Source organism: Pongo pygmaeus, chromosome 15, assembly GCF_028885625.2.
Source record: "Pongo pygmaeus isolate AG05252 chromosome 15, NHGRI_mPonPyg2-v2.0_pri, whole genome shotgun sequence".
NCBI classification, from domain to species: Eukaryota; Metazoa; Chordata; class Mammalia; order Primates; family Hominidae; genus Pongo; species Pongo pygmaeus.
The window spans coordinates 94,709,146-94,727,870 of NC_072388.2; the positions used below are offsets into that span (position 1 = coordinate 94,709,146).

The 18,725-nt window shown below is 46.8% G+C and overlaps 1 long non-coding RNA gene across 1 annotated transcript in view; it reads left to right on the forward strand.

The window, feature by feature from the left end:
• Nucleotides 1–18,025, forward strand: part of LOC129013152 (uncharacterized) — a 35,917-nt gene extending 17,892 nt beyond the window's left edge. Inside the window, exons 2-5 of the long non-coding RNA XR_008493780.2 lie at nt 2,674–2,803; nt 3,305–3,417; nt 12,837–13,018; nt 13,169–18,025. This is a non-coding gene — a long non-coding RNA (uncharacterized LOC129013152). The remainder of the gene's footprint in view (nt 1–2,673; nt 2,804–3,304; nt 3,418–12,836; nt 13,019–13,168) is intronic.
• The last annotated feature ends 700 nt before the right edge of the window (nt 18,026–18,725 follow it).

An 18,725-nucleotide genomic window follows, 5' to 3' on the forward strand; every position in this document is an offset into this window, starting at 1 on the left:
GGTGAAAACTGTTGGATTTGGCACAGTGATGGTCATGAGTCATGAAAGCAGTTTGGGAGGAGCAGTGGGGTGCTGAAGGGATTTGCAGGGGCACAAATAGACGACTGTTTCAGTGTTGAGTGCTGTCTTGTCACTCACATCTTAGTGGCACAGAGCAATGGCAATCATTTTATTATCTGTCATGGTTTCTGAGAATAAGGGCTTGGCTGGGCAGTTCTGACTTGGGACCTGCTAGGCAGTGTCATGCAGGCCGTCAGTGGCTGGAGCTGGAGCTTGCTGGGTGCTGATCAGGCAGATCTCTCTCTCGCTTTTCATGAAGTTTCAGGGACTCTCCATGAGGTTGCTGGATGGGGGTTCATTTGGGCTTCCTTGCAGCATGGCGGCCTCAGGGTATTGAAACTGCGTAAGAAGGAGAATTGCTGTGAGCAAGGAAGAGCTGTGTGTGTGGCCTTTTGCCCTACCTTGTTGGCCAAAATACTCTCAAAAGCCTACCCCATTTCAAGTGGGACTTATGGACCCCATCTCTCCCTGGGAGCAGTGTGAGAGAATTGGCAGACATAATTAAAAACCTCTCCAAGAACTCTATCAAGGAGTTTTGCAATAAAAAGAACAAAGAAATGGGGCCACGGTGGGAGAGAAGTGTAGGGTGGAGTGGCTCATTTTCAAAATGGAAGGGAGTCACTCCATGTTGATCTTGGGTGTATATGATGTATGTATCATGTATCATGGCTATAAAGTATGACTACCATGTATATCATGGGTAGAAAGAGCCCTGGCCCATAGTCAGAAACCCTGAGTCTTCTCACTTACAGACTGGAAACCACAAGAGGATGGGGGGCTGCAAGGGTTCCTAGAGGACACTTAATTCCATGTCTTTTTTAGAGATGGATAAACTGAGGCCTGAGTGGGTCATGACCTGCCCAGAGTCATGGAGGGAGTGAGAGGCAGAGCCGGGATGAGCTCCCAGGACCTGAAACTTCTGGGCCAGTGGCCTACACACAGAGCTTCCCACCCTTCCTCATTGGGTTTCTGCAAGCCCTCCCCAACCCCAGCACTCTGCAGGGCCTGGGAAGTGAACCAGGTAAGCTGCAAACCTAAGCCCTTATTATTAGAAAGGCCATCCTCACAGGTTGCTCCCTCACTTGGAAGGAGAATGTGGCCAATGTGTCTTGTGCCTTGCTTGGCATGAAAAGTGGGACCTTGGGAGCAGCAGAGGCAGGTGTTGCAAAATTCTAATCTTCTAATGGCACTGGGACTGTAGAAACCTCGGGCAAGCATTGTGGATTTTGAATTTGAGAAGAGAGAAGAGCCAAAAGAAGACTTCTAGGGCATTTGAAAGGCAAGTCCAGTGCCAAGCAAAGTTCCAGAGTACACCAACTATAAAAGGAGGGAGGAGCGGAAATGAAGGAGTCAGTGCTGAACCTAGAACAGACACTAATCATCCTGGGGCATGGCAGTAATGGGGAGAAAGAGAGCTGGGGGCAGGGGGGCCTCAGCACAAGCCTAGCCACGCGTGAGATCTCACTCACACCCCACGCAGCCCATACACCTGGGGTTTTCTTGATGCCATTTTACAGATGAGGAAACTGAGGCTCTGTGTGCAGGGAAACGTGGGTGTCACTGGTGGCCTGCAGATGCCCAGGGAATTGGGACTTGTTGTAGAAGTATCACCCTAGGACTTGGGAGGAATGCAGACTCTCAGGCCTCCCTCCTCCCTGCAGAATCAGATCTGCATTTTAACAAGACCCCCACAAGGTGGCCACACTAAAGGACTTCCCCAGGGTCACCTCACTAAGTAGGGCAGCACCATGATGTGTCTGTCTGACTCCAATGCAAGACTTCTTTCCATTTATGTGGTTTTTGCCCTCAAAAAGCCATCAGAAGGAACTTTTTAAAAATGCAAATCAATATAATGCAAATGACTTGCTTATAATTTTTCTGTCGATTCTGATGTCCTTCAGAGCAAGCCCAAGCACCCCATCATGGCATTCAAGATCACAGAGAGGGTAGGTGACTTATCCAAGATCACATAGCTGAACTCTCCTTCCAGGGGCAAGAGGCTCATTGGGAATAGAGATGCCAGACTTCCTGGCTTAAAAGCAGATGTAGGAGAGCTGGGGACAGGAGGAGGGCTGTGACTCAAACAATTCTTCCTCCTGAACGGCACAATCTAGTAACTGCTGAGGAACTGAACTGAGGGTCAAAAGTGAAGGAAGAGTCAGCGTGGGGTGGTGGCCTCGAGAGCGGAGAGTTGGGGTGCAGTAAAGCACAGAAGACATCTAAAGCCTTGTAAACCTGTTGTCTGGGCTTCTGCGGGGCTCACTCTCCTGGGAGCATTTCTGGAGCCTTTCAAAACCCCAATATTCAGGCCACTTTAGGCTGCTGTGCTGTCAGCCAAGGCCAAGGAAAGGAGGGACATGGGGAGGGGGAGTCTGGGGGCAGCTGCCCATTCTGGCCAGTGGTTATCTCTGTGATGCCCTAACCACAGCCTTGCAAGGCAGGACCGTATCCGCATCTGATGAGGCCACCGTCCACACCAACCTTGAGTCACCTTGTCTGCAGTGGTGGTGGCAGTTTCTGAGACCTTTTTCTATAGCTATATCCATTTCTTGAGATTTTGAAGTGTTTTTATAAACCCCATTCTCTGGGAATATTTTTAATTTTTCTGTGCAGCTGGGAGGATTCTTAGAGAAGAAAAGTGCTGATTTAAGAGAAACTACATTATTTGTGAAATACAAAATTCATCTTGTGGGTGTAAGAGATGCCTTTGCGGACGGATGAAGTTCCTGGTACTAATTAGCAGGTAAATAGACCCCACAACTCTACAGAACAACTTGCTTAGCCCTCCGACATGGATCTGTGCTGTACTCACTGAGCTTAGGGTCCCTCCCACCCGAGACCCCCTCTCCATGCCCTTTTGAGCTTTGTTCTCTTTTGTTTTCCTCTTTAGGAGTGCAGTGAAGCTGCTGTGTTCTCCAGCTCTTAGTTAAGGGCCAGTCAGGATCAGACATTTTGCCCTGATGGAAAAGAAGATGAACAGATACCTCCTGACCTGGATAACAATTAATTTTGGGGGCCTAGATCCCCAAGGACTTTAGGATAAGGCAGCAGTTTGGATTTAAGATCAACATGGTGTTTAAAATATAAAAGCATCATAGTGTTGGGGAAGCATCATTTAAAAGAACTTGTGGGTCCCTGTCAGGCCCCTCTTGAGACAGGGAGCCCCACAGAAGAGAAGGCCTAGGGCTGGCTCCCTAGGGTTTTGAGAAACTCCAGAACAGTGTTGACTTCTTTCTTCCCCTAGGGTCACACCAGCATGTAGCATGATGCCTTGTACACAGTAGGTGCCCAGTAAACACTTTTGGATCACTGAATGCAATGACCAGTGGATAGAAACATTGTTCTTCCCCTGACCAGGTAAGACCCACTTCCTGGGCATCCACAGGCCGCTGGTGATGCACACCCTTCTCTGTGCGGCCTCTGCTTGCCGGGGGAAGCCTTGTGACCAGTTTCTTCCCGCTGAGTCAAGGGAGGATGAGGGGGAGCAAGAACATTTTCTTGTTTCCCTTATGGCTTCTGAGTCTTTATTTTATTTTTTTTTAATTAAAATGTCTACTTGAATTTAGGTAAGGAAGACCTTGCTGTTAGTTTTTGCATTTTGAACTAAAAAAAGGCCTTTCAATGAACACTAGCAGAACAGTCTAAGCAATCATGATAAAGACCTAATTCCTGCCTCTTTCTCCTGCTCTGATGGAGCTGATGACAGCACAAATGGGAGAGGGAGAATGTAGCAAGGACGCTGAAGGACAGAGAGTTGTCCAAGCCACCAGGAAGGTGGAAGTGGGAATTCATTTTCTGTGCCATTGGGTGGTTCCTTAGGAAAAAACGTAGACTAAGAAAAATGTTGTATTATTTGTGGAAATCAAGTACATATTGCAGGTGTAAGAAATGTCTTTGTGGGTTGTCAGCATTTATTGAACATGAGCCTTTATTTTTGGAGCTCCTCCAACGTACCGTGCACTGTCACCTTAACAATTCCTCACAGTGACCCCATAGAGTCAAGAGTCAACTGCATTTTTGCAGAACTGAGGCTCAGAGAGGTTGAGGGTTGTCCTAGGTATCCAGGTAGCAAGGAACAGGGCAAGAATTTGAACTCAGGTTGTAACGCTTCATTGTATGTGTCAACTTGACTGTGCAAAGTGATGCCCAGATAGCTGGTAAAGCACTATTTCTGGGTGTGTCTGTAAGAGTGTTTCTGGAAGAGATTAGCATTTGCGTGGGTAGACTGAGTAAAGAAGACCTGTTCTCACCAAGTAAGTGGGCATCATCCAATCCACTGAGAGCCCAGATTGAACAAAAACACAGAGGAAAGGTGAATTCTCTCTCCTTTCTCTGACTGGGACATCCATCTCCTTCTGCCCTTGGACATTAGAGAGCTTAGTTCTGGGGTGTTTGAACCCAGTAACTTATAGCAGCTGTCCCCCAACCCTATCTCAATTGTTAGGCCTTTAGACTTGGACAAAACTACACCACTAACATTCCTGGTTCTCCAGCTTGCAGAAAACAGGTCATGGGGCTTCTCAGCCTCTATAGTCTCAAGAGCCAATTCCCATAATGAATCTCCTCATGTATATCCCAACATTTCTGTTCTCTGGAGAGCCCTGACTCATGCCCAGGTTGAACAACCATTCCTGGGTTCTTTTTCCACCTTGCCATATGGCTTCTCAGAACGAGACAAGGCCTCCACTATGGTTTGAGTCAGAAGACTCATGAAGGTTGTATGAAAGAGTTAGTGGTATTTATGAAGAATGGCTGGGGAAATGCTTTTGTCCCTTTGTGAGGAAGTGGGCACCATGGAGTGGGGATGGATTGGAGGGCCCTCTAGGAGAATGAGGCCACATGAACACAGCTGAAGATCATGAAGCATTTTAGGTAATTGCTAATAAGTAGAATTATTAATATTAATGCTGGCTGCCATTTCTGAGAGTAAATTGTGTCTCAGGAACTTCACATGCATCATCTTCCATCCTCACAACTGTCCTAAGAAATAGATTTTATTCCTAATGTGCAGATGAGTGGTTGAGACTCAGTGAGACAACACACTTTGTTCAGGATCCCACGGTAAATAACATGGTAGAGCCCAGATGCTATCACAAAGCCCAGTGAGGCAGGAAAGCAGGAGGCATAAAAGGGAGGACATCTGGAGCTCAATAGAAGTGGGGAACCCCAAGAAGGCCCATCAACCCCTCCCAGCAGCAGCAAAGATGGTTTTCAGAACCCAAGTCCATTCATTCTCTTTCCTGTGCTCCTTCCCACGGCTTTCAGCTCAAAGACACAATTGGCTCTTTAAGACCAAGAGGGAGCAATACTCCCATTAAAAACACTCACTTTTCCTCTAGCTCATGGCCCTCCACATGACTTTCTAGCTCATGGCCCTCCAGACAGAACACAGGGGTCCCAAAATGCATAGCGTGGAATCACAGAATGGCCCAGGCTTGAACCATCTCTATTCCCAGAGATAGTCACAGAGATGTACGCTAAGGGACAGTCTTGGCAGGGTCTGTGAGGAGGAAGTGGATTCAGCAGGATGATGGGGCTGGCATCGTGGACGCCAGCAACGTGGATGCCTGTTGGTGGTGTGCTGATGCTACACACATGCATTCACACATACATGCAGACACATGTACACACACACACACACACACACACACTAAAAACACCCACTGACATACATGCTTTTATATTTATTTATGATTGGTGTGCCCCAGGGAGGAGTATCTTTTACAAGCTGCTCTGGTTGTTTCTGACTTCTGGAAGAGTCTGGACAGAGAAATTCCCAGCGTATCCTGCATCTCATTCTTGGTGTGAACCAGGAACACACACTCATTCCTATTTGGCTATAGCCTTCAGAGCTTTCTACTGTTTCTTTTAAAAGAAGGAAACTAAAATAATATAATTCAATGTTGTCCAGTCAGCTTTGATTACTGTCGGTCCCTGTGTGTGAAGTGCTGTGCTGGCTTGAATGGGACATGCAAAAATCAAGAAGGCAAGGTCCAGTCCTTAAAGCCCTAGAGCAAGGGTTGACAAACCACAGTACTTGGGCTAAACCCAGCCCACCACCTGTTTTTGCAAATAAAGTTTTATTGGAACACAGCCATCCTCATTCATTTACATGTCTATGGTTACTTTTGTGCTCTAATGGCAGAGTTGAGTGGTTGCTACAGAGACTGTATGGCCCACAAAGCCTAAAATATTTACAATCCAATTCTTTAAAGAAAAAATTTATATACCTTAGCCCCAGAGAACTGTATTGGAGAGAACACATGCACCCCAAAAGACAAACAGCTTGACCAGGCAGCCGTGCTAGGGGCCCTGTGAGCTTTGTGGATAGTAAGTGGCTTCAGAGTGCCGAGGAAGGGTATGTGTGGGCTGAGATAATGAGGGAAAGCTAGTTGGTGGAGGCAGGCTCTGGGTTTTTTAGTGAACAGGAGTGTAGGATGGAGTAGTGGTGGGATGAACACGAGGTCGTTCCAGGTGTGGGCATTGGGGTGAGTTCAAGTGCAGAGGTGAGCACAGAGCATGGGGGGGTGAACATTTGTGGTTTGGAGCTAATCAGCATCCACTCAGCCATGGCTAGTCATGGCTAGCCCCGATTTCCTTTGAAAGTCATCACAATTTGCTTCTAGCGAGGGTGACCATGCAACTCAGGCCTGGCCAATCAGAGCCTCAGGTCCACCTCTGATGATAGTGATTGGCTCAGGGATGAGCACATGAACCAGCTCTGGCTGCAGAGCCAAAAAACCCCAATCCTAGACTTGTTTTGGTCATTGAGGAAGCCGATTGTCCCCTCTCCAATCTTCTGGTTGTGAACAAAAGATGGTGTCACTGAGGCAGCCACCTTCCCAGTTCTGGCCTCACAGGTTGAGCCCTGAATCCAGCGGGGCCTTCCCCTCCCCCTCCCCCTAGACTTTCCCGTTATATGAACATATTTTCATTTTTGCTTATGGCCATTTGGGTTGAGCTATTTAATATTTGTTGCTTGCAAACAGAAGAGCTAAACAGATCCAGCATACCTGGGGATGCTCGTTTTTGTTTTGTTTTGTTTTTGTTTTTGTTTTGAGACAGAGTCTCCTCGCTCTGTCGCCCAGGCTGGGGTGCAGTGGCGCGATCTCAGCTCACTGCAACCTCTACCTCCCGGGTTCACGCCATTCTTCTGCCTCAGCCTCCCAAGTAGGTGGGACCACAGGCACCCGCCACCACGCCTGGCTAATTTTTTGTATTTTTAGTAGAGAAGGGGTTTCACCATGTCAGCCAGTATGGTCTCGATCTCCTGACCTCATGATCAGCCCGCCTCAGCCTCCCAAAGTGCTGGGATTACAGGCGTGAGCCACCGCGCCCAGCTGGGATGCTTGTTTCTTCTGTAGGCTGAGAGTAGCCAGCTCAGACCAAGCCTCTGACAAGAGAGCCTGAAGTACTGGGGAGACGGATTTACCCCTCCTGGGGGCGATTTTGGTGAAGCCCCTAATTTGGGTGAAGTTTTGAGATCCATCTGAGATTGGGCGAATGGCCTCCCTGGGAAAACAAGAAACAGGCACAGGCGGCTGTGGGTGGACAGGCCCCAAGTTAGTTTCGGATGGAACCTGCTGGAGGGAGCATAGCATAGCAGTTAAGAGCCTGGGCTGCTGTGTTTGATGCCTGGGTCCAAACTGGCTTCTCAGGCTTTGCCTCTTGTTCGTTAAGCCATGCCAGGCTCCCTGCCAATCTGCTGACAGTGGAGAAGACAGTCTCACATAGACTTGGGCTGCTGTGGTCCCTAAAGAGTTACACCTTGCATTGTTTTAATAAATTAATAAACTGGCCTTCTGCTTCTTACTTTACTCCTGTGGGCTAGGTTAGTGGACATCTACTGAGAATTAGAAAATTCAGTTTCTATGAATGCAAGGTTGAAGGTTGACTCTGGATTGCGAAACATTGACCAGGAGGCCTCTGGGAGACAGGCTTTCAGGCGTGGTAGCTCCCTGTTGCTGCCCATGCCAGCATGCTTAGATTCTTGTCCAACATTTATTGATCATCTACTGTGGCATTTTACATGTTTGGCCTCTTTTAATTGTCCTGCCCTCACTGTTGAGGAGTTTCCAGTTGGGAGACCTGCCCCAGGGGCCTAGATGAGGATGCTGCAGTGGAGGGGTAGAAGGAGGAGGGGCAGCTGCCTGTAATCCTCAGAACAGCTCTCCTCTGTAGCACACTCTCTGAGCCTCATTTTGAAGTGACTAATCTTCTGCTTTTAAGATCAATAGCTCTGAAACGTGTTCAAAGGGAAGTGGAAGGGTGAAATATAGCAGCAGCCTTCAAGCTGGATTTCTGATTCTGTTGGCCAAACCAAGCCCTGAGGCTGTGGCTCATAAATTGTTCTGGGTCTCTCACGCCAGCTGCCTGCACAAGAAAGACAGTGATGGCGGGTGGGACAGCAGGGCTGGTAATGGGCTTTGATTGGCAATGGTGTCAGGGACGTCTGTCCTGTGTCACTGAGGCTGTTGGTACCTGATGGATAAGAATCAGGCTGCCTGCCCCAGCCAGGCCCACACGGGGACAGCAGAGTCTTAGTGGGGCTCCTCAGAAGCCAGCAGTCTGAGATACTGAGACATTGTAAGCTATTCTCAAAATTTCCACACTGAGGACTTCTCTTACTCATTGTTTTCTTCTTCCCTAGATTCCTGACTTTGAAAATTTGGTTGTCAAACTCTGTATATAAAGTGATGTAATAGTTAAGTAACTATGTCCATCAGAATTCCTTCCAGATAGAGCCCATATTCCTAGTTGCTAGAATATACAAAGAATGCTCAAAGCTCAACAGTAAAAAACCAATCTACTTAGAAAATGAGCAAAAAATGTGAATAGACATTTCACCAAAGAGGATATAGAGATGGTAAATAACCACATGAAAACATGTCCAACCTCATCAGCCATTAAATGAGTGCAAGTTAAAATCACGAGATACCCCTACACACCTATCAGAATGGCTAGAATACAAAATAATGAAGACACCAAATGCTGGCAAGAATGTGGAAAAACTAGATCTCTCCCACATAGCTGGTGGGAGTATAAAATGGTACAGCCACTTAGGAAAACAGCTTGGCAGTTTCTTGTAAAAGTAAACATGCAGCTACCATAAACCCAGAAATAAAAACTGATGTTCACACAAAACCTGTACCCAAATGTTCCTAGCAACTGTATTCATAATCGAGACTGGAAGCCATTCAAATTTCCTTGCACAGGTGAATGGTTAAACTGTTGTATGTGCATACCATGGAATACTATTCATTGATAATGAGGAGTGAACTATTAACAGATACAACAATTTGGATGAATTTCCAGATAATTATGCTGAGTGGATAATGTCAATTCGAAAATGTTATATAGTGTATGATTGCGTTTTGATGGCAATCTTGAAAGAACAGAAGTATCGAAATGGTGACTAGATTAGTACTTGCCAGGCGAGTGGGGAGGAGGTGGCTCTGGCAATAGAAGGGTGGCTTGAGGGGTCCCTTTGATGGAACTGTTTTGTATCTTGATTGTGGTGGTGATTACATGAATCTGTGCATGTGATAAATTGCATATAACTAAATGTGCACGTACACACGCACACACACAAATGAGTGCATGTAAAAGGAAATCTGATACAGTGGATCATATCTAATATGGTGGGTCATATCTGAATACAGTGGATTATCAACCAGGGCTTTCTTGGTTGTGATGTTGTACTATGATCATACCATACGAGGAAAGTGAATGAAGAATATATGGAATCTCTCATATTATTTCTTCCAACTGTATGCAAATCTACCATTATTTCTCAATAAAAAGTTAGAAAAAAAGAGAGACAATTTTAGCCTTGGAGGTAATTTAATTAATGTGTTGTTTTGACCCATTTACCTTTTGGGGTAGATAAATCCAAATTGCTATGACTCGTCCCAGGAGGACCCGTAAAAGTTCAATGGTCGGTCCTAGGAGAGTGGCCTCTGGAAAGTGGCCCAGGATCAATAAACTGCTGCTGTCTACCTTTGAGGGTGCTACCTCCAAACACAGTCACATTGGAAGTCGAGGTGTCAACCTAGGAATTGGGGGGAAACACAAACCTTCAGTCCTTAATGGGAATCCAAGTCAGGGGGGTCATAAGTTGAGTGTCAGAAGAGAAAGATTAAGGAGGTATTATTAGTGCCAGTGGGCCAAACATGAAGTCTAGACAAGTTACTTAATCATTATATTCATTCACATAGTAAATATTCACCAGGCACATATATATTGAGTGTTGGGCTAGTTTCTGATGCAAAAATGAATGGCTTTATTGTCTTTGTCCTCAAGGCCCTCATGGTCTAGTGTAGAAGACAGACTGTAAATATTTACCATTCAGTATGATATGTGCGGCTGCAGAGTGTGGCTTGGGCGCTATGGGGAACCAGAGGGCATGGAGCCTGGTTTGGAGGGGCAGGGAAGACTTTCTGAAATATGGGAGACAAGTCGAAGCCTATCTGATGAAGGCAGCATGCAGGAGGAGGCGGGACATTCATGGCACAAGGCCAGCATGGCAGCAGTGTGAGGTGTGATGGGCGCGACCCATTCGAGGAACTGCCAGGTGCTCCATCTGGACCAACATGTCTGAGCTGGGGAACTGGCGTGAGGGTCATGCAGTCCTGTGGGTGCCAAAACAAGGTGGTTAATTTTATCCTAAAAACAAATGGCATCTACTGAGGAGTTTTATTTGGGAAGAGGTAAAATTAAATTAGATGGGCAACGTATCTCTGGAAGCAGAGTGAAGGGGGAGCTGGAGGGGCAAGCCCAGAGGCAGGGCCAACACTGAGCTGCACGGTCCCTGCAATGGACAATGTGAGCCTGAGGTAAACGGGCTGATGTGGGACTGACGGATGCAAGGTGACAGGCTGAGGCTAGGGACCGTCATCACTCCCAGTCACACTACAAGCTGCAGCAGGGCACAGCCATGTCTGACTTGTCTCCAGTGCCTGACCAGAGTTGGGGCTCAGTGTTTGTTGAGTGAATTCTTACTGCATATCCAGGGTTTCTGGTCCTGGCAGCTGGGTGGATGGAGGGGTCATATTGAGAATCCTGGAGTGCAGTAGTAGCCAGGTGTGAAGAGTCAAGCAGGTCTGCAGCCTGAGGATGAGCATGGCAGCAGGAGGGTCCTCTGGGAGCTGGTCATGAGTTTGATATGGACCGTGGGATGGTGCCCACTTTTGTTTGTATCTTGGGGTACAGATCACAGCTCCATGAAGGTTTGAGCTAGGCAGGTGAGCCACGCTGGGAGCAAAGATGGTGGTGGCTAGGTACTTGCTTGTCCCTAACAGAAAGGCTGTCTGAATTGGCTTGGCCTGAATAGTTGCAAAGATCTGCCCAGATGGCAGGAGAACTCCTTGCCCTGAAGTAGCAGGTGTGGCTGAGAAGGAGGAGTCAGAGCTGGAGAGGGATACCAGGATAGGGTGAGGTGAACAAGCTAGGTATGGGTGCACAAGCCTGGAGCACCAGTCCTATATGTGAAGATGGGAGTCAGCTTTTCTGCTCCCATTTGACCCCCTCTTCCTAGTGGTGTGCCAAGGTGGGGACAGACACATTAGGGCAAGGACACTGCCAGCATTAGCCGCTGTTCTGGGGGCAAAAGCATGGCCGCCATGTGAGTTTTTGTCTTCAGTATAGTAATGGTGCTGAGAATCATGCCTTGAAATCTAGCAGCTGTGTTAAAAACGGAGCAAGGTGTACTTCGGGGTTATGTTGAGAAGGCTGGTGTTCAGCTAAATCAGGAGGGAAGGCCAAGGAAAATCAGGCTTGGCACCTGTCAACAGGTGGGACCCAATAGCCAAGCACATGGCCCTGCAAACTGTACTACCAACGTTCACAGCAAGGATTCCAACTTCTCACCAGGGCATGGAAAATATGCCTTCATGTCAACCACCACCTCAGCCCTTGACTGCCCAACAGTCTCTTCCCAGATCAACAGCCACTTCCTCCCTGGGGCTTAACAGGCATTCCTTGAATCCTGCCCCGGGCAGTTAGTCCTTCCCTTTTGTGTGAACTCATGGCTGTTTTCATTGTCTACACACAGAGCAGTGGTCTAGGGAGCCAAGGGTTTGGGAATGGACCTTTTCCTTTCTTAGCTTGCTGTAGGGAATGTGCTTCAGCTAAGTAAAGTGGAAAAACAGAAGTACAAAAGGAAGAGCCCCAGATCTAAGGGCACTGTAGCTCTGGAATCTGGATTTTATTCCAGATTCAACCCACAGCAGGGAGTTGAAGTGGTCAGCCCTGTGCCTTACAAGGCTGATTGGGCAGCGCCCAAAGTAGAATTGTCAACATAAAGTAATTGAAAGGATCAGAATCCAGGGTTTTTAAAGTTGTTTTTGTTTGTTTTTAAGTTTACTTCTCTTTAATCGGTCTCACTTTATTGACCAGGCTGGTTTCGAACTCCTGGGCTCAAGTGATTTCTCCTGCCTCAGCTCCTCAAAGTGCTGGGATTATAGGCGTCAGCCGCTGCACCCAGCCCAGAATCCAGTTTTAAAGAGTTTATTCAAGCCAAAAGCTGGGAATGGCCATCTGAGAAACACAGACTCCAGGGAAATGGGGCCAGGGCTCTGAAGTTAAAAGTTTAAGTCTTGCCTACATAGGCAGAAAGCAAAGAAATTTAGTAACCTTGTAGAACATTTTCTTGTATAACTTCTCTTGTTTTAACTTTCTTGTTTAACATTTTCTATGCAAGGCTGGTTTATGAGTTACAACCTATAATTAATTATAGGTTGTTCCCCTGCCTCCATCTTGTTTTCTTTTCTCTACAGCTTGTTTTCATTTCCTTTCCAATTTAAGAATGTGTTTAACATTCTATCCCAGACAATATGATGGTCATGAAGTCTCTGTCAGAGAGGAAAGGGGGAGTTAATCTATAATGAAGATCAACAGTGAAGAGGAAAGGGGTCTTCCCTGGAACCCTTCAGTCATATACGACATTTTACACAACAATGTAAGTAAGGAAAAAGGCTAATCTATAATCAGAGAAACAAAGATTGCAGCTGCCTGTTTACATGACTCAGGTCCCATGATCAAATTCTCTTAAGGCTCAAAATATTTTAAAGTTCCAACAGCTTAGATTTTGAATTGCTTATTTTCACAGAATGGACCTGTGTAAGGAGGTATGTGTGGGAGAAGATTCCAGAAGGTCTTGAGACACTCCAGATGAAGGTTGGTGTGGGGCTGTGCTGCTGGAGCACCAGAGAGTGAAAAGAGGCAAGTGATTTATAGTCTCATCAAATATTGACAAGTTTGGGTTTTCCTTTAGAGTTGGGCAGGGCCTGGCTTGACTTCTTTCTCCACCAGTCTCCATGAGGCTCAAACATGTTCTGATTTTCAGGTTCTGAAAAAGCTCTCAGGGAAAAAGCAGCTTCCATTCTGTTTTTTTTCCGTTTCTGAATTCTACTTCCCTTTTATTTTTGGCCTGGTAATTTCTGTCTTATCAGCTTTTAGATGTCCTTGAGATTTTTCTTTTCTTTCATTTTTTTTTTTTTTTTCTTGAGACAGGGTGTAAACCAAAAACTCTTTTATTCTTTTTTGTTTTCTTTTGAGACAGGATGTAAACCAAAAATAAAATTCTAATGCCTTCCCCTCCTTGCAACCATCTGAATGGACTTCCTCCTGGGCCAGGGCACTCCTAACCTGAAAGACTGGTTCAGGCCATGATGGGAAGTGGAGGTCAGACAGGACTCATTATACCTCTCTGATGAGAAGCATTTACAATCTATTTTCTCTGAAGCCTGCTACCCGGAGGCTTCATCTGCATGGTAAAACTTTGGTTTCCACAACCTCCTGTCACAACACAGACATTTTCTTTCTATTGATCCCAGATCTTTAGATAAACTCAACCAATTGTCAACCAGTCAATTTTAAATCTACCTATAACCTGGGAGCCCCCAACCTCCGCCCAACAATTCAAGTTGTCCCACCTTTCTGGACAGAACCAATCTATTTCTTAAATGTATTTGATTGACATCTCATGTCTCCCTAAAATGTATAAAACCAAACTGCACCCCGACCACCTTGGGCATATGTTCTCAGGATCTCCTGAGGGCTGTGTTACAGGCCACGGTCACTCCTATTTGGCTCAGAATAAATCTCTTCAAATATTTTACAGAGCTTGGCTCTTTTCATTTGTTAATGATCTCACTCTGTCATCCAGGTTGGAGTGCAGTGGTGCGATCATGGATTACTGCAGCCTCTACCTCCCTGGGCTCACGTGATCCTCCCTTCACAGCCTCCCAAGTAGCTGAGACTACACACATGCACCACCATGCCTGGTTAATTTTAAAACTTTTTGTATAGATGGAGGTCTTACTGTGTTGCCCAGGCTGGTCTCAAACTTCTGGCCTCAAGTGATCCTACTGAGAGGTGATGATGGCGTGCTGGCAGTCCTCACAGCCCTCGCTCGCTCTCGGCGCCTCCTCTGCCTGGGCTCCCACTTTGGCGGCACTTGAGGACCCCTTCAGCCCACCGCTGCACTGTGGGAGCCCCTTTCTGGGCTGTCCAAGGCCGGAGCCGGCTCCCTCAGCTTGCAGGGAGGTGTGGAGGGAGAGGCGCAAGTGGAAACCGGGGCTACGTGCGGTGCTTGCGGGCCAGGTGGAGTTCCAGGTGGGCGTGGGCTTGGCGGGCCCCACACTGGGAGCAGCCAGCCAGCCCTGCCTGCTGCGGGCCATGAGGGACTTAGCACCCGGGCCAGCGGCAGCGGAGGATGTACTGGGTCCCCAAGCAGTGCCAGCCCACCGGCACTGCGCTCGATTTCTCACCGGGCCTTAGCTGCCTCCCCGCGGGGCGGGGCTCGGGACCTGCAGCCCGCCAGGCCTGAGCCTCCCACCCCCTGCATGGGCTCCCGTGCGGCCCAAGCCTCCCCGACGAACGCCGCCCCCTGCTCCAGGGCGCCCAGTCCCATCGACCGCCCAAGGGCTGAGGAGTGTGAGCGCACGGCGCAGGACTGGCGGGCAGCTCCACCTGCAGCCCGGGTGCGGGATCCACTGGGTGAAGCCAGGTGGGTTCCTGAGTCTGGTAGGGACGTGGAGAGTCTTTATGTCTAGCTCAGGGATTGTAAACACACCAATCGGCACTCTGTATCTAGCTCAAGGTTTGTAAACACACCAATCAGCACCCTGTGTCTAGCTCAGGGTTTGTGAGTGCACCAATCGACACTCTGTATCTAGCTGTTCTGGTGGGGCCTTGGAGAACCTTTGTGTGGATACTCTGTATCTAACTAATCTGATGGGGATGTGGAGAACCTTTGTGTCTAGCTCAGGGATTGTAAATGCACCAATCAGCGCCCTGTCAAAACAGGCCACTCAGCTCTACCAATCAGCAGGATGTGGGTGGGGCCAGATAAGAGAATAAAAGCAGGCTGCCCGACCCAGCATTGGCAACCCGCTCGGGTCCCCTTCCACACTGTGGAAGCTATGTTCTTTCGCTCTTTGCAATAAATCTTCCTACTGCTCACTTTTTGGGTCTACACTGCTTTTATGAGCTGTAACACTCACTGCGAAGGTCTGCAGCTTCACTCCTGAAGCCAACGAGACCACGAGCCCACCGGGAGGAACGAACAACTCCAGATGCGCCACCTTAAGAGCTGTACCACTCACTATGAAGGACTGCAGCTTCACTCCTGAGCCAGCGAGACTACGAACCCACCAGAAGGAAGAAACTCCGAACACATCCGAACATCAGAAGGAACAAACTCCAGACGCGCCACCGTAAGAGCTGTAACACTCACCGCAAGGGTCCGCGGCTTCATTCTTGAAGTCAGTGAGACCAAGAACCCACCAATTCCGGACACACTACCACCTCAGCCTCCCAAATTGGTGGGATTACAGGGAGAAGATTTTTATTTTATTTTTATAGAGATGGGGTCTCAGTATGATGCCGTGGCTGGTATTGAACTCCTGGGTTCAAGCGATACCCCTGCCTTAGCTTCTCAAAGTGCTGGGATTACAGGTGTGAGCCACCATGCCCATCCTGGGAGAAGACTTTTAAAACATACTTTGTTTAGGCCAGGCATGGTGTTGAGGTCAGGAGTTCAAGACCATGCTGGCCAACATGGCGAAACTGTGTCTCTACTAGAAAATATAAAAAACTTAGCCAGGCATGGTGGCAAGTACCTGTAGTCCCAGCTACTTGGGAGGCTGAGGAAGGAGAATTGCTTGAATCCAGGAGGTGGAGGTTGCGGTGAGTCAAGATCACGCCACTGCACTGCAGCCTGGGTGACAGAGCGAGACTCTGTCTCAAAAAAACAAAAGCAAATCATGTTTCGTTGAGTTTATTTAGCTGTGTATTCACAAGTTGATTGGCATATCTCAGCCCGTACCAACTCCACCCCGGAATGCTCTTCCCAGGCTTCCTAACAGGTATTCTCCTTTACCTGGATTGCATTTGTAGAAAACACTCTGCTTCAGTGGGAGGCAAGGAACAGAATCTTTCTCTGTCTAGGGCATACTCTTCCAGGTTATCTGATTCCAATTCTATGGGACCTATTTTACCATTCTGAAAGCTACAGATAACCAATAGCAATGAAAAATAATTCTTGTCTATGGATATGCAAATGCTTATGTTCTATAGAGAGACAACCCTTCCTCACTTCCCCCCAAATCCCCCAGTTTGCTTCCATTTTACACATTCATTTCAATATTGCTCTTCTCTTCCTTCTTTTCTTTTTTTTTTAGGGTATCTCCCTCTGTGCTAGGCCAGAGTGCAGTGGTGCAATCATGGCTCACTGTAGTCTCAACCTCCTGGGTTCAAGAGATCCTCCCACTTCAGCCTCCCAAGTAGCTAGGACTACAGGCACATGTCATCATATCTGGCTAATTAAAAAAAAAAAAGATTATAGAGATGGGCTCTCCCCCTATGTTTCCCAGGTTGGTCTCAAACTCCTGGGCTCAAGTGATCCTCCCATCTTGGCCTCCCAACTTGCTGGGATTACAGGCATTTGCCACTGTGTCCAGCCCATTTCAATATTTCTGATCAATAAATGTGCCTGTCCTTCAGATTCTCCTTTGAATTAGCTGTCACACCTCTTCAGTTTCTTCACTGAGGAGTTAAATATAATCTTTAGCACATGATATTGTTTAGCTCTGTGTCCCCACCAAATCTCATCTTGAATCGTAATCCCCCTGTGTGTCAAGGGATGGACCTGGTAGGGGATAATTGGATCATGGGGGCGGTTTTCCCCATGGTGTTCCCGTATAGCAAATGAGTTCTCACGAGATCTGATGGTTTAAAAGTGGTTGGCAGTTCCCCCTTCTCTCTCTCTCTCTCTCTCTGGCCACTTTGTGAAAAAGGTGCTCGCTTTTCCTTCGCTTTCTGCCGTGATTGTAAGTTTCCTGAGGTCTCTCCAGCCATGTGGAACTGTGAGTTAATTAAACCTCTTTCCTTTATAAATTACCCAGTTTCAGGTAGTTCTTTATAGCAGTGTGCAAATGGACTGTTACAGCACATATTCATTTTTATATCTATATTGAGTTATCATTTAACCTGTTTTTGAAAATTATCTTTTAATATGCGTTTTTCTCTTTCTTATTATCTTCTTTTGCTAAAGCCTGTTCTCCAGTAGCTTCCTAAGAAAGGGTGCACAGGAGACCCATTTTTTGAGCCCCTCCTTATCTGACAATGTTTTTGTTTGACCCTTACCTTTGATTAATAATGCGACTGGATGTTGAACTTGTGAAAGGAAAATAAAAACTCGGGACCCCAATTCAGTACGCCAAAAGGAAAAAAAAAAAAAAAGAAGCTGAAAGCTGAGTCATGCAAGAAACTGCCTTTTCTTTTGCTCCTAAGTAGATGGCTACAGATAAAAGGTTAAATATCTCCACGGGTAGCTACTCCATGTTCACCTTATCTTATGTAAAGCGCCGATTTACTGAGCAGGAGACAGATATGTAACTGACTATTCCCTAGCTGCTCTTCTCCCCTTGCAACATGTGAATTACCATACCCTTCCTCTATCCCCTCCAGAGATGAATTTTTCCATGTCTGTTTCCCCCATTTAAATATTGAAGCCCTCGCTATCATCTTTGGAGAAAGGGACAGATCATAGACTTGTTTCTGTGATTCTGTGTCCTTTTCTTCCAGGCATGTCCTTAACCTTGGCAAAATAAACTTCTAAATGGATTGAGACCTGTCTCAGATACTTTTTGGTTCACAAACTCTAGGATGGGAAATATTTCTCCTCAGAACTTTGAAGGCATTGCCCCTTCATCTTCTAGCACTCAGCATGGCCATTGAGATTTGATGGCATTTTAAATTCCAACATGTTTATTAATGAGACCAGTTTTTTCTCACTAGAAGTTACACATAAAATACTTAAAATAGTTCCTGGAATTTAATGAACTGAATTAATGTTAGCTATTACTATTATTGAACTATTTTTTTTCTCTAACATTCTTTAATATTTTAATTTTTTTCCTAAAAGACAGGGTCTCACTCTTTTGCCCTGGCTGGAGTGCAGTGGTGCAATCCTAGCTCACTGCAGCCTCGAATTCCTGGGCCTAAGTGATCCTCCTATCTCAGCCTCCTGAGTATCTGGAGCAACAGGCATGTGCAACTATGGCTGGCTAATTTTTAAATTTTTTGTAGAGATGTGATCTCACTATATTGCCCAGGCTGGTCTCAAATTCCTGGCCTCAAGCAATCTTTCTAGATTATAG